At 40.2% G+C, this 13,208-nt stretch overlaps 1 long non-coding RNA gene across 1 annotated transcript; it reads left to right on the forward strand.

Moving 5' to 3' along the window:
* The first annotated feature begins 505 nt into the window (after window positions 1-505).
* On the forward strand, window positions 506-1,745 carry LOC130091160 (uncharacterized). Its single transcript, XR_008807779.1, has 3 exons — window positions 506-782; window positions 1,537-1,608; window positions 1,677-1,745. It is a non-coding gene; the product is annotated as an uncharacterized LOC130091160 (long non-coding RNA).
* The last annotated feature ends 11,463 nt before the right edge of the window (window positions 1,746-13,208 follow it).

A 13,208-nucleotide genomic window follows, 5' to 3' on the forward strand; every position in this document is an offset into this window, starting at 1 on the left:
GAACCCGGCTGATCTTCGTTTCTGGTGTCAACCCGATTTTTATTTTCAACCACAATACAACGTCTGTCCAACATTGGAGATTAACGTCAATCTGATGTTGGATTCTGACATCAACCTGATTTTTATTTTCAACATTGGGTTTGGTCTTCCAAATGCGAATTTTGTCATTGTGTTGGAGTACACTAGCTTATAGATAACAGTAAGGCTAACATATTCTAAAAGCCAAAACACTTTTCAAAGAGACTTTAAATAGGGCACTATTTGAGGGAACAGCCATTTGGGTGTCCCCCATTGTGGACGTTATTATACGAGTGCACTTATTCAATCTCACATTCAATCCCACTACTGGAACTGTGTTCTAGAAATAAATATGATATTGATATGAGGGTATAGGGACGATCTCTTACACAACCAATATCTGATTAACGTGAATATTATTACTAGTCTTCTCGACTAGATGTCATCCTTTTTTTTTTTTTTTTACCTTGTAGGATGTTACTGTGACATAATCAGTTAAGTGATTGACAGTTGTGGCGTCCTATCAGGGGAGAGTATGATCTATTTAATGCGGGTTGGCTGTATCCGGAGATACGTCACGTCTTTGCTCCGCCCCGCGTGCGTCATTCACTCGAGTCTCAGGTATGTGTTGATGGCGTCTGGTTTAAATCAGGTGTTTAGAACACGACTGATGTGTTGTCATCCCTTCAAATTGTAGCTGTCCATCAGCACTTTTCCGACGGTGCACGTTATCAGTTCAGAGTGTGTGTCTGTTCACCCTTCAGGTATGTTCTGTCTCTGTATTGAGTACTGGGGTGCGGTAATAGCATAGACAGTAAAAGAAATGGACAGAGCGATCTCATTGGAACTCAGTTGAGACAGTTGAAGCCCACTTTTAGCGATTTTTGAGCACTTCCGTTCCTGACGCGCAGACTCAGACCGACTCAAACTAAGCTTGATGACGTGAGCAACCTGTCTGACAGACGTGAATCTTCTAGTAGCTGTGCGTGAAAATGGCCAACGTTAATCTTGCAGAGACGGGGAACTTGAGCAAAGAGTCCTTTATCGTGAGTGAGCAGGAGTAAGTATTCCGTTGCTTTTATGGACTCATTATCTATGGGCTTCTCCCTTGACGGGACGTCCCCCCGATTGCCTGCGAGCTTCTCCTCCTGTCTGTAATTTCTGTACAGCGCGACAGAGAGTCGAGTGGTTATGACGCAATCGTTAGCCTATTTTTACTAAAACTGTTTCTACGGGGCCATAATGTAACATAGAAGGTAATGGAGCCATTTATACATTGTCGTGTTTCTTTAGAAATAAATAATGGACAAATGGAGTCTTTAAACGACTCAGATGTAAATTTATTCGCTGTCAAAGTGACGCCAAAATGAATGGTAGTCAATGGAAATGCTAACGCAAGTGAAGTTCTGCTACAAGATGGCGGTACCCGGCCGGCTTCAACTTCCGGTCGATGGATTACCCCCTTGGGTAATAGTGGGTCGCTATGTTACTGTTAATGTGTTGCTTCCTGTACCCCAGTTAATCGGCGGTCTTGATGATTGCTGTAAACAGTAGCCAGAGGGAATTATATGTGAGGAATATTCTCTTGTGGTAAGTGTTATGTAAGATGGATGGAAATTGAAGTAAAAGAGCATTAGTAACATCTCGCTTCCTTTAAGGCGTGGGTCTTCTCTCTCATCCTCCGGACCGTTCTTCGCTCTCGTCTTCAGTGCGATCTCCCTCCTGTTTCTGCAGTGAAGTGCGCTTAGTAGAGGTCTGCATGGGCTTTAAACTGAAGCCCGAACCCGGCCCGTACCCGCGATCATTTAACCCGACCCGACCCGACCCGACAATTACATTTACACATTAAGCCCGAACCCGAGGTCCATTCTGTTTCTCACAGCAAATACCATTTTTGCAATATGCTATGTTGTATTTAATGATTGCTTGACATATTAAACAAATACATGTAGGCGCAGCGGCCCTATCAGCAGGCAGCACAGCAGTAAGAGAAAAAACTTACCAAGTAATTTTTTGCTTTATCAGACTCATGGTTTGCTTGTTGTAGTCTGCTGTCTCTGTCTGTATTGTGACTGAAATAGCGCGCGAGAGCGGTAGCACATGCACAAAACAGTTTTGTGATATAAATGATATGCTAAAATAAAACAAATAATTAAAAAAATTATATATATATATATATATATATATATATATATCATTATCATTATATTTGAGAGAGAGAGCCTGTGTCTGACTGTGTGTATGCACATATTGTACATCTGCGCACGTATGTTTTCTCTCTCGCGTGCCGGTCACCACAACACAGCAAGCAGGCAAAGCACACGGCACGCAAACTATATATAGCCTATTTAGTTTTTCTTAGTTAAACCCGAACCCGACCCGAACCCGAGGCTGTTCATTAAACATTAACCCGAACCCGACCCGAAACCCGCACGTCTTTCGGGACCCGTCGGGCTCGGGTCGGGTAGCAGACCTCTAGCGCTTAGTATAACCTGAGTGCATTTGAGAAGCACGTGTTTACGCTGCGATCGGGCCGTGGGTCAGCAGCAGGATTTGCATCGTCTACTTCGTTTCGTTTTTAATGTGATAGAAAAGTTATGATCAACAATAATTGACTGTTATTTGTACGAGAACCATTGTGTGTGAGCACGCGTGAGCGTGTGTATGTGTGTGTGTGCTGCACCAGCTCTATCTGCTGTGATTCTGTTCTGTTTCTTTAGTTTAGCTGTGTGTATTTTGTTTTGATTTTGTTTCTGTAATTATTTTTGTGTGTCGTTGCTGACCTTGATTATTATATTTTCTTTTGGCTATTTATTTTTGGGTTTTACTAAACTCAGTGTATTTGTTTTCTCAGGGACTGAGGTGGCCAGGCGGAAGGACCTTCTCGTGCATGGTGATAGTGGTGGTGTTGCAGTGGGTGACACTTTTGAAGTGCCTGTGTGTGTGATCTAGTGCACGGTGACGTGTGTGTGCGTGAGTAGGATTGCGCTTTTGGAAAAGCCATTAAGTGGTCCTTCCGTCGGTAGGCTCAGCCTGGTTGTTTTGTTTTACTATTTTTTTGTTTGACTGAAACTCCTCCTACCCTCGTGGGTAGAGGACTATGTTGGGCCCTGTCCCAAATGGAACCCTAAGCACTCGCGGTCTTCCTCTGAGTCCGCACTTTCGTAATGTAATGCCGCTTTGACTGTCGGGAAGAAGTCTGCTGTGGAGTCCGCATCAGCACGGGCTCGGCAAAAGTGCGCATCAAGGGCGCAAATCGACCACACGGGGCGCTCGCGAGCACCCTTCTGAGATCTAAAAATGACAAATGGGACACACTACGGTCTCACGGACTTAACGGACACGCGGCAGCCATTGTAAGTCCACAAGACCGAAAGTGCACATGAAGTGTGCCATTTGGGATTGGGCCAAAGTGTGTGCCACTCATATTGCCCCCCTGTGAGCACCTGTTTTTGTGCCTCGACATTTGTGCATTGAGCGCTGTGCGCCCTTGTTTTAAGAGAAGATATTGTTTTTAACTATTTTTGTATGTCAATAAAAGACCTTTTTTTGTAATTAAGTTGTACTCTTGTCTCTAACCTCCCTGACACACACGAACCTGTGTGACCTAATGCTAACTGCTGGGTTATTTAGATATTCCCTGATTTATTCAGGGTGGCGTAGTCGACAATTATCACCATAAGCAAAGTAACTTATTGAAATCCTTTACCGCTCCGTCACATTACAACGGGGTTCCTGCAAAACTGAGGCTATAGTTAGCGTAGTTACAGTAGTGTTTACAGAAAAGCTTCCGGAGCTGATATTCGCTGGTTATGGCGTTACATTTCCAGCACTTGCTACAAGCAGTAGACAAATCACAACAGACTAGGGCTGGCTTACCAGTCAGAGTAGACCTGTAAATGAGCATAATAGGAACCCATTAAAGGGGCATCTTTGTACCTTGTGTGCCCCTAAAAGGTTCATAGTAGTACATTAAGGGTACATATTAATCAAGTCACCTTTTTTATATATATATATATATAATATATATATAACGATACAGATTGTTTTAAGCAGCTTTACAAGGATAAACAGGAAAATAATGTTTCAATGATATAAACAGTGTTCAATTCTGCTGTAAAGCAGCTCTAAAAATAAAAGTGTCATTGTTCAGCTGAGGTAAGTTCAGTGTTGATACAGTTTTGTTCAATAACTGTGTAAAAGTCATCAAATATGAAATTAGCTCAATTCAGTTATAAAGCAGCACTGTAGAAAATGTCTCGGGTTACGACTGTACCTTGTTCCCTGAGAGATAACAGTCATAACCCGAGACGTTCCCTTTCGAGGGAACTTGTGCTGTGTCGTACGACGACAGTTTGGGGAATTAAATACCCACTTGGCCATACTGACAAATGCCTGTCCTAGTATGAAACTCTTCAGGCACAGCTCAGGAAGAGATCATTTCAGACCCTGGTGTAGCCAGAGGGTCCAGTCTACGTTGCCATGGTCTTGTTACCATACTCCGGGTAAAATGGGCTTACTGGCAGAGGCAAGGGCAGACAGTGCGCCTCAAGCTCAGAAATTGCCTCTGAAATCCACCTGCTGATTGTTAGTTTGGCAGCCTGGGAGTCGTCTTGGGGGGCCTGAAGCATACCAACGACTGGTCAGCAGTCGTACAAAGTAGATGCTTCTCTTGGCCCTCCGACACAGGCGCAGGATGCATGTCTGAAGGACTATACGCCAAGGCCAAAGGTCCAAAGAGTGCCAGGGACAACTCTTCTAAAGTCATGGTTAGATCTCCCTGCTGGGACTCTAACCTGAGCTGCAGGCCTCATCCTCATAATGCCATGAAGGAATCAAATTACCAGGTAATGCTCCGCCAGAGTTCCACCACTTAGTGGTGCGTGGAAGGTGACTGGTGACTCAGGAACTGGTCAACCTCAATGGTCAGCCCCCCTCTCTCTAGAACTCCTGGGAGCAGAGAAATTGGGGGGAAAGCATACAGACAAAGCCTCAGCTAAGTCTGTACCGTGGCATAAGGGAGAACCAGAGCAAACAGTGGGTAATCTCTTGTGACACCAACAGATCTGGGTATAATTTCTATTCCCCGGGCCTCAGCCCCTGCCTCAACAGGATGTCTGCTCCCAAATGTTGGTCACCAGGGATATACATTGCTCTAAATGAAAGCAACTTGCCCTGGGACCATAGAAGGACCTGATGCGGCACCATACATGCATCCATACTTTTCGCAAAGGTGCGGGGAGATAGTGCTAGGCCGAACGGAAAAACACAATATTGGAACGCTTCACCCACAAAAGCGAACCTCTGGAACTTCCTGTATTAAGGAAGGATAGATAAATGGAAAAATGTATCCTTTAGATATATTGTGACAAACCAGTCCTTGGACCTGTTTTGACTCACAATTAGCGGGACAGTTAATATCTTGAACATTTATCTCCTCAGAGAACGGTTCAATTGCTGCAGATCTAAGATATGATGCAACCCCTAACCCTCCTTGGAACTATGAAGTGCCAGCTGTAGAACCCGAACTCCTTCTCGGGAGGAGGGATACATTCTAAGGCCTCCTCCGCCACAAGGGACTGAACTTCTAGTTCCATCACCACCCCCTATACACAGGACCCACTGAGATAAATTTGGTAGAAGTTTCCATGCTTTTTAAAGTAATCTATTAGGGGGATCAGCCTCTCAAGACCGACCTCGGGTTTGTGTCGTTTTTGATACCCTGAAGTGGAGGACCGGAAAGGAGTAACCGAAAACGATTTTCGGAGTGCAGACGTGAGCACTGCCTGACCGCAAGCCTTAGGGACGAACACTGCAGCGTGTGTTTTCTGGAAACCAATGTGTACCAAAGCGCACTTGACGGCGGGATACAAACATCGATTTCCTGAGGGCTCCGTGGAGAATTGAGATCTTGTCGGTCCCGATGGGGCACCCTCAGAGGCCCGTGCGTAGCGTCAGGATCTCTTCCCAAAGCAGCCTTTTGATACTAACCTCTGGTACTTTCCATGTACTGAGTTCGGTGCCCTGAAGCAACTGGCCAGCAGGAGAAAACCGAACACAATTTTGTACAAACCTCATCTGAGGGAGCGAACATAACACTTGGCCTCCCTTTATAGCTTCCGCGTAACACTGTCACACGTCACGAGGCAACGCAGCACCAATCAGAATTGGACTAGTTGCACACATGCTTTAGACACAGTCACACTGAAGGCGTTTCCCAAAATGTCATCATACGATGCAATGTGAGTTCCCTTGAAAGGGAACAGTGATTTCATCATCCAGCTCAATTCAGTAATCATTCCAATAGTCTCAGTACAGTCTAATCACTAATATTGCCAAATATTAAGTGTCCACCTTACTGTAACTATTTTAAGGTTCTAAAATGCAACTTTTAGGGGTATGTAAGGCAAAAAGTTTAAGCGGGTAACACTTTACAATAAGGTTTCATTAAATACTAAATACATTAACTAATGTAAACTAATGGAACCTTATTGTAAAGTGTTGCTGTTTAAGGGTACTGTCCCAGTGACAAGCTGTTGCAAATTGTAAAGGTAAAATTTTTGCACATTTTGATTACACTTTATTTCGATAGTCCACTTTAGATTTTCTACTAACTATGAGCAACTTCGCAACAACATGTAAACTAACTCTCATTAATTTGCAACTACCTCTCATTAGAGTATTAGTAGACAGATTGGTTAGAGTTAGAATAATAAGTTGACATGTACTTGCAAAGATACTTATAGTTAGTAAAATATCTGTTGGGGAACCATCAAAATAAAGTTTTAGCAGATATTAACCAGACAGTCTACTACTCTAATGACTGGTATTTGATATGTAGTTGCAAAGCTACTTATAGTTAGCAGAATGTCTAAATCAAAATAAAGTGTTACCCACGTTTTTTCTTTTTTTTTTTTCTGTATAATTTGAAATAAACTGGTTAGTTAATTATTCTTATGCCAACATGCATAATATTTTGGTGTATATTTATGTTCATGGCTTGACATGTTTTAAGTATTTTACTGTAATGGCATTTTTTGTTTGGAAAAAGTTAGATATGTGAAATAATTTTCAGTTGTAATCAAAATGACTCAAATGCTGTTGATAAAGCTTAACTTGTACTGAATCATCATTTTTAAACACAACAATACTCTAATTAAATTTCCCTATTGTGTTGCAATGTTAACAGAATTGTATATGGTCATCTCTACCCTTTTCCTAATTTGCTAAAACAGCCTCTTTCTTTAGCATATAGCTCTGGAATCCATTACAAATCCCTGAGATAGACAAGTCATTTGCACTGAAATAAACTGGAATCAGGAACTGTCCCCTTGACGTAATGTGACTCATTATCAAAATCCAATTAGCCTCAAACAGTGAGTGACAATGGAGAGTAGGAATGTAAAAAGCTTTATTATGTGTGTATTAGGCCCTCTGTGACAGAGTAGCGGAAATGAACTTCTTTTCTTTCTTTTTTATGTCATTACTTTGTTAATTAGGGTGCATACACTCTCTTTAGAGATGTTAATGGGTTCATCTCCCTATTTCTAAACATCTCAGTTCCAGAAATATCTTTTAATATTTATCAGAAGAGACATAGAGAGATACTGAGTCAGTCTTAAAGCTGAAAAAGGGAGAAGGAAATAAAAGAGATTAGATCAGATAAAATAAAGAAAATAAATGAAAACAGTCCTTGGATTTCTTCACTTTTTATTTTATTTGCCTACTTTGAATTGTTTTGCACAGTTAATAAAAAGGCCATCTATGAATTTATAATAATTAAGTTGCAGTGGCTTAAATAAACATTAAAAAACTGATTTAACAATGATTATTTACACAAAATTTAAGGGGCCGTTTACACAACACTAAGAACGGAAAACTTTGTATGCATTTTGGCCATTCGTTTACGCTACAAAGACATTTTGGGGGCCTGAAAACAAACTTTTGATAAAGGGTTTCACAATGCAAGTTTTTGAAAATTATAACGTTATCATCTCTGTGTAAATAACACAGTCTCATCCCAAGACGTCATCTGTCTGACGCTTTTGACCATACGTCAACATCCAACGTTTTAGGGTACCCTTTAACGTCAGTTAGATGACGATCCTAGGGCGTCATCTAACTGACGCTTTACCTTTAGCGTCAGTTAGATGACGCGGGTAGGTTTAGGTCTGGGGTAGGGTTAGGATTAGCTAGCGTCATCTAACTGACGTTAAAGGGTACCCTAAAACGTCGGATGTTGACGTATGGTCAAAAGCGTCAGACAGATGACGTCTTGGGATGAGACTGGGCTGGTGTAAACTACAAAAATGTAAATTTGTGAAAACGGTAACGTCATGCGCATGCATATTATGTGTTCAGCCTATAGGCGTGTAGTGTTTACAAAGTGACCAGTTAATATCTTGCTACTGACCAACTACTGGCCTAGCATGCAGAATACAGCGGTGGCAAGCAGGGCTATTCTCACAGCTCTCGGCCACGTCCTGCTTGCCACACCAGCGTTTTTAATCGGATCCGTGTGAACGGGGATCATTTTGACAACTTTGTTCTCTGTACATAAAAAATGCAAAGGAAAATTGTTTCCATTTTTTTGTACATCATTGACGTTTATAGGTGCCCTAAATCAGGGGTGTCAAACTCAGTTGCTGGAAGACCACTTTCCTGCAGAGTTTGGTTCCAACCCTAATTAAACACCTGAACCAGCTAACCAAGGTCTTCAGGATCTCTAGAAACTTCCAGCAGGTGTTTTGGAGATGGTTGGAGCTACATTCTGTGGGACAGTGGCCCTCCAAGAGAAGTTTGACACATGTGATTTAACTACATTCATTCATTATCCAAACCATGTTTTAATCAGTGTTGTATGTTATCATAACCAATATGAACCAAATTTTTTTTTTTTTAAGTAGAAACAACAGCTTGTTTACCTTTGCTGTTTATATTATAAGTGTATGTTTAGTGCTGGCAAATAAGTGAATACATCTTGTTGAAAAAATGTTGATGCGCTTGAAGAAGATTTCTCCCACTGTCCAACTCCCACTTTCATGCACACACAGCAGTGTAATGGTCTCTGTTGCTCAAAATGGGAAAACAGGGAAATGAGAGTGTGGGCGAAATTGGCAATAAGAACTTGTACTGGAATTGTTACTGTCCTGATAATACCCCCTTTTCTCTTTTCCAGCTCTTGAAGTCTGATCAATGTCCATGTCTCATGTGAAACGCTTTCAAAAACTACGGCAGCACATCTAGGTTAATTGGCCGCTGTTCCCAGGGCCCACAAAACGTGTGATTTATGTAGCATTAGAGAAAAAAACATGAACTTAATATGATCCTTTCCAAATGATGTTCTGGCAGAAAGCTTTTGAATTGAACATGTAGCCTTCAGATTCTGCAGATTTCCCCACCATGTTAATAACAATCTAATCTAAATTCCAAGGACATAAAGTCCAAAATAAATAAATGAATAGTGACAGAAGTGGGGAATGGGGAACTTTCGTGCAGAATCAGAACTCGAAAACATGAAAGCGTTGGATTTTTTTTAATGGGAAAACATACCAGGCTGCTTGTTTAGAGTATGTTAAGAATTCTCCGATAGTTGCAGGCGTTGTTTTCATCTTCTTAATCAATCATTATCTCCATCATCATAATCTAATTTCCTTCCAGAACTTCATACTTCATAGTTTGGACAATTAAATAATATCTCAATTGAACCATGTAAGGCACTGTCATTGTTCGTAATTGGTCTTTCCCCAGAGGAGCTGAAATGCCAACGGTGTCATGTTGGCCTGAAAGCATCCCATAGTTACAGAAGAGCTGGAAGGTTAGGCTACAGCGCTATGCCACTAATTAAAGCTAGTCTCTTCCTCTAACCGCTGAATTATAGATGACAAGTCATCAGTGGGGCTGGTTTATAATTACCAGCTTGCTAACAGGACTTGTTTTCCTTCTCATGTTTTGAGTGTCATTGTTGGAATTATTCCTGCATTTGATAGACCCAAGTTTTGCATCCTTCTCTTTTTTTATATCCGAACATCATTTATGGAGTTGCAGACAACCTGCCTGTAGTCACTGCATTCCCCAATTGGCAAATCATGCTGCATTTGTAATTTCCACTATTTGGAGCGACACGGCTCTCTCTCTCGCTCTCTCCCTTCCTCTCTCATTTGGACCGAGAGATTGCTCTGGAAGGGTAAAGAGAGACAGCAATCTGTCAAGGCCATAGGTTACACAGTGCCATCTGCCATGGAGTGAGATTACGAGAGTTTGGCCGGCTGGCATTGTTTTGACTGTCTCAGCTCAATCCCAGATTTTCAACTATGCTTCTCACACGCTGCACACGATAGAGGTGATGCTAGGGGTGAAAGAGAGAGGATGAGACCGAGAAAGAGGGAGGGATGCAAAAGATACTATCTAACTGAATGCTGAGGAGGAAGAATAAATCAATACGCCATGTTGTGACCACCCATGCGCTGTTTGTAAGGGCCTGACTACCTCCACCAGTAAAAGGAAATCTGTGTTTGTGGATACGTAGGTGGGTTGGAGGGGTTGTATAAGAGCCCATGTGTCTGGTGATCTCATTATATCCATGTTTAGATCCACAATCCATATTCTTATGCTCCATGATCTTGTTGCATTGATCAAGTTGCTCAAGGGAAGCATATTGACTGTTTTGTGTGCTTGAAGATTTAGAGCATAATCTAGGAATATTCTATGATTTGATAGCAAAATGTGATTATTTTAAAGGGGTCGTGAAATGGAAAATCTGAATGTTCTTGATATTTATGCATAAAAGAGGTTACTCTACAAAAAAAAAAAAAAACATACTGCAAGTTTAATACCTGAAAGGTAACCCCCCATTTAAAAAATATGACTTTTTGTTTTACACCCTTTTAAAACACTCAAACAGTTCAAACTATTCACAAAATGGTCTCAGACTCATTGTGCGTTAATGTTTTGAATCAGAGATTTGAGAGATTCACTGAGTGAGGTAAACTTTCAAAGCCATTATTGAGTTCACAGCTGACTCCCTCGCTGAACTGCAAATCCATTTTTGGCTATGTCAGATTTTAAATTAACCAGGAACTCTTACTGTGATATATATTTTTTGTCTGTGAGACTGGTTTTTCATACAGGGCTGCATTTCCCAAAAGCATTGTAAGCCTAAATTGATCGTAGAGACCATTGGTGGCAATTGTTCTAGGATCAAATTAATCTTACGATGCTTTTGGGAAACGCAGCGCCTGTACAGTATTGTGTAACTCTCATTAGAGTATTAGTAGACAGTTAGGTTAGGGTTAAGGGTTAGTAGAATAAGTTGACATACTTGCAAAGTTACTTAAAGTCAGTAGAATGTCTTTTGGGAAAGCATCAAAATAGTGTTAGCAGACATTAAGCTGACAGTCTACTACTCTATTTCTCTATACTCTATTGACAGTTAGTTAACATGATGGTGCCAACCATTCCGTATAATACAGAATCGTCCCATATATTTTTTTATGTAAAGCTGCTTTGAAACAATATGTTTTGTGAAAAGCGCTATACAAATAAATGATAATTGAATTGAATTGAATATTTAAGGCATCAATGAAAGCCATACGGAACACAGTTTGTCACGTATACGCCGGTATAAGCTCTAAATTGAGAATCAATCATTCTTTTGATACAAATCATTGTTTGATTTGTAGACATAGCCATTTGCTGAAGGCTTTAAGACCCAGCAGAATCCTCTGCCGGTTGGTTGCTGCCACTTAACAGTGAGCGGGACTCCTACTATTGGCAAATCCCTTCTTTCACTGCCTGCGTTTTGAATTTGGCAGATAATTTTGGGGTGAATGCAAACAACTTGAGTATTGTTCATTAGTCCAACATTCTCCAATGCAAGAAAACATGCATTCTCCTGGAGGGAAGACGTGATCAAAAAAGTTAATGTTAAGAATTTTATTTTTACATTTAAGAAACTTGTAGCGTATCCTTGGACCTCATTATTGAAACACATAATAACCATTAAAGTCTCAAGCATCAAAGGCAGCTCATATTAACCCTCTAAGTTCTCTTTGCATTTTCATTTATTCTTCATGGTTGCAACAAGATTTACTTAAACATTTTAAGTGCCATTGCTTTAAAAAAAATGCTTTATTGGCTGAAATTTCAATGACGTTCAGTTATTATGCTTTCAAATTTTATGCCATCTATGTATCTTCCTGACAAAAAAATCTAAAAATCTTTTTAGATTATAATTTAGATTAAAGGTTGATGGTATTTAATATCCGTTGGTGTAGCTATAGAAAATGGGTAAAATAAAATACAACAATTTGAACATGGAGCCACATGATCTATTGGTTTTAACCATATAGAACCTTTAAAATGAAGATTACAAAAGAAAAGTTTATTAAGAATGAGAATATAGAAGGATATTAATCTTTCATATTTTTAGAGTTACAGGAGCACACCCTTTGGAAAAATACTGTGCATGGCACTCAGACAGGAATGTTCAATTGTGTTGAAAGATACAGTTCTAGTTTCAACACTATTTGTTCTCCATAAAATGTGCGACTATTGAAAATATGTACCAATTTATTCCTGGAACAAGAAAAGTTTGTAGAGAATTAGAATCTAAAATGATATTAAGATATCTTTAATATGAGTTACAGGCATGCAAACTTGTGAACACAAGAAGTGCTTTCCCCCAGTTTTTAACTATCACCATTTAGCAATCAACAAAGATTGCTAAAGTCAACAGATTTAACTAATATACCTACCAATCTCTGTGTGAAAATAAAATAATGATGCTGAAGTAAAAATGATTTTACCCCCCTGCAATCTGACTCCAAATCTCAGGTGAAAATTTACATTTTGACCCTCCTCTACAAAATATTGAATTACTCAGTAAATATACCATCACATTTAATAATTTGGCTTTCTTCTTCAAATTAACAAAATCAAAAATTTGAGCCAGGAAAGTGTCGGAAATGTGTTTGATTTTGACACGGAATGGCCCAAATGTGTTTATTTCTGTGTATTAACCTTTTATACACCTTTAAACACACTTAACTGCAGACACTGAATTGACATACACTGTGTGGTACAGTACAAATGTTTTAAGTGTCCCTTATTTTCCTATAAAGAACCACAATTGTCCCTTTTTTCCCGTTCCAGAAGTTGCCAACCCTAGTTGATATTAGTAGGATGTCTAA

Source organism: Rhinichthys klamathensis, unplaced genomic scaffold (assembly GCF_029890125.1).
Source record: "Rhinichthys klamathensis goyatoka isolate OS25496 unplaced genomic scaffold, OSU_Roscu_1.1 h1tg000161l_1, whole genome shotgun sequence".
NCBI classification, from domain to species: domain Eukaryota; kingdom Metazoa; phylum Chordata; class Actinopteri; order Cypriniformes; family Leuciscidae; genus Rhinichthys; species Rhinichthys klamathensis.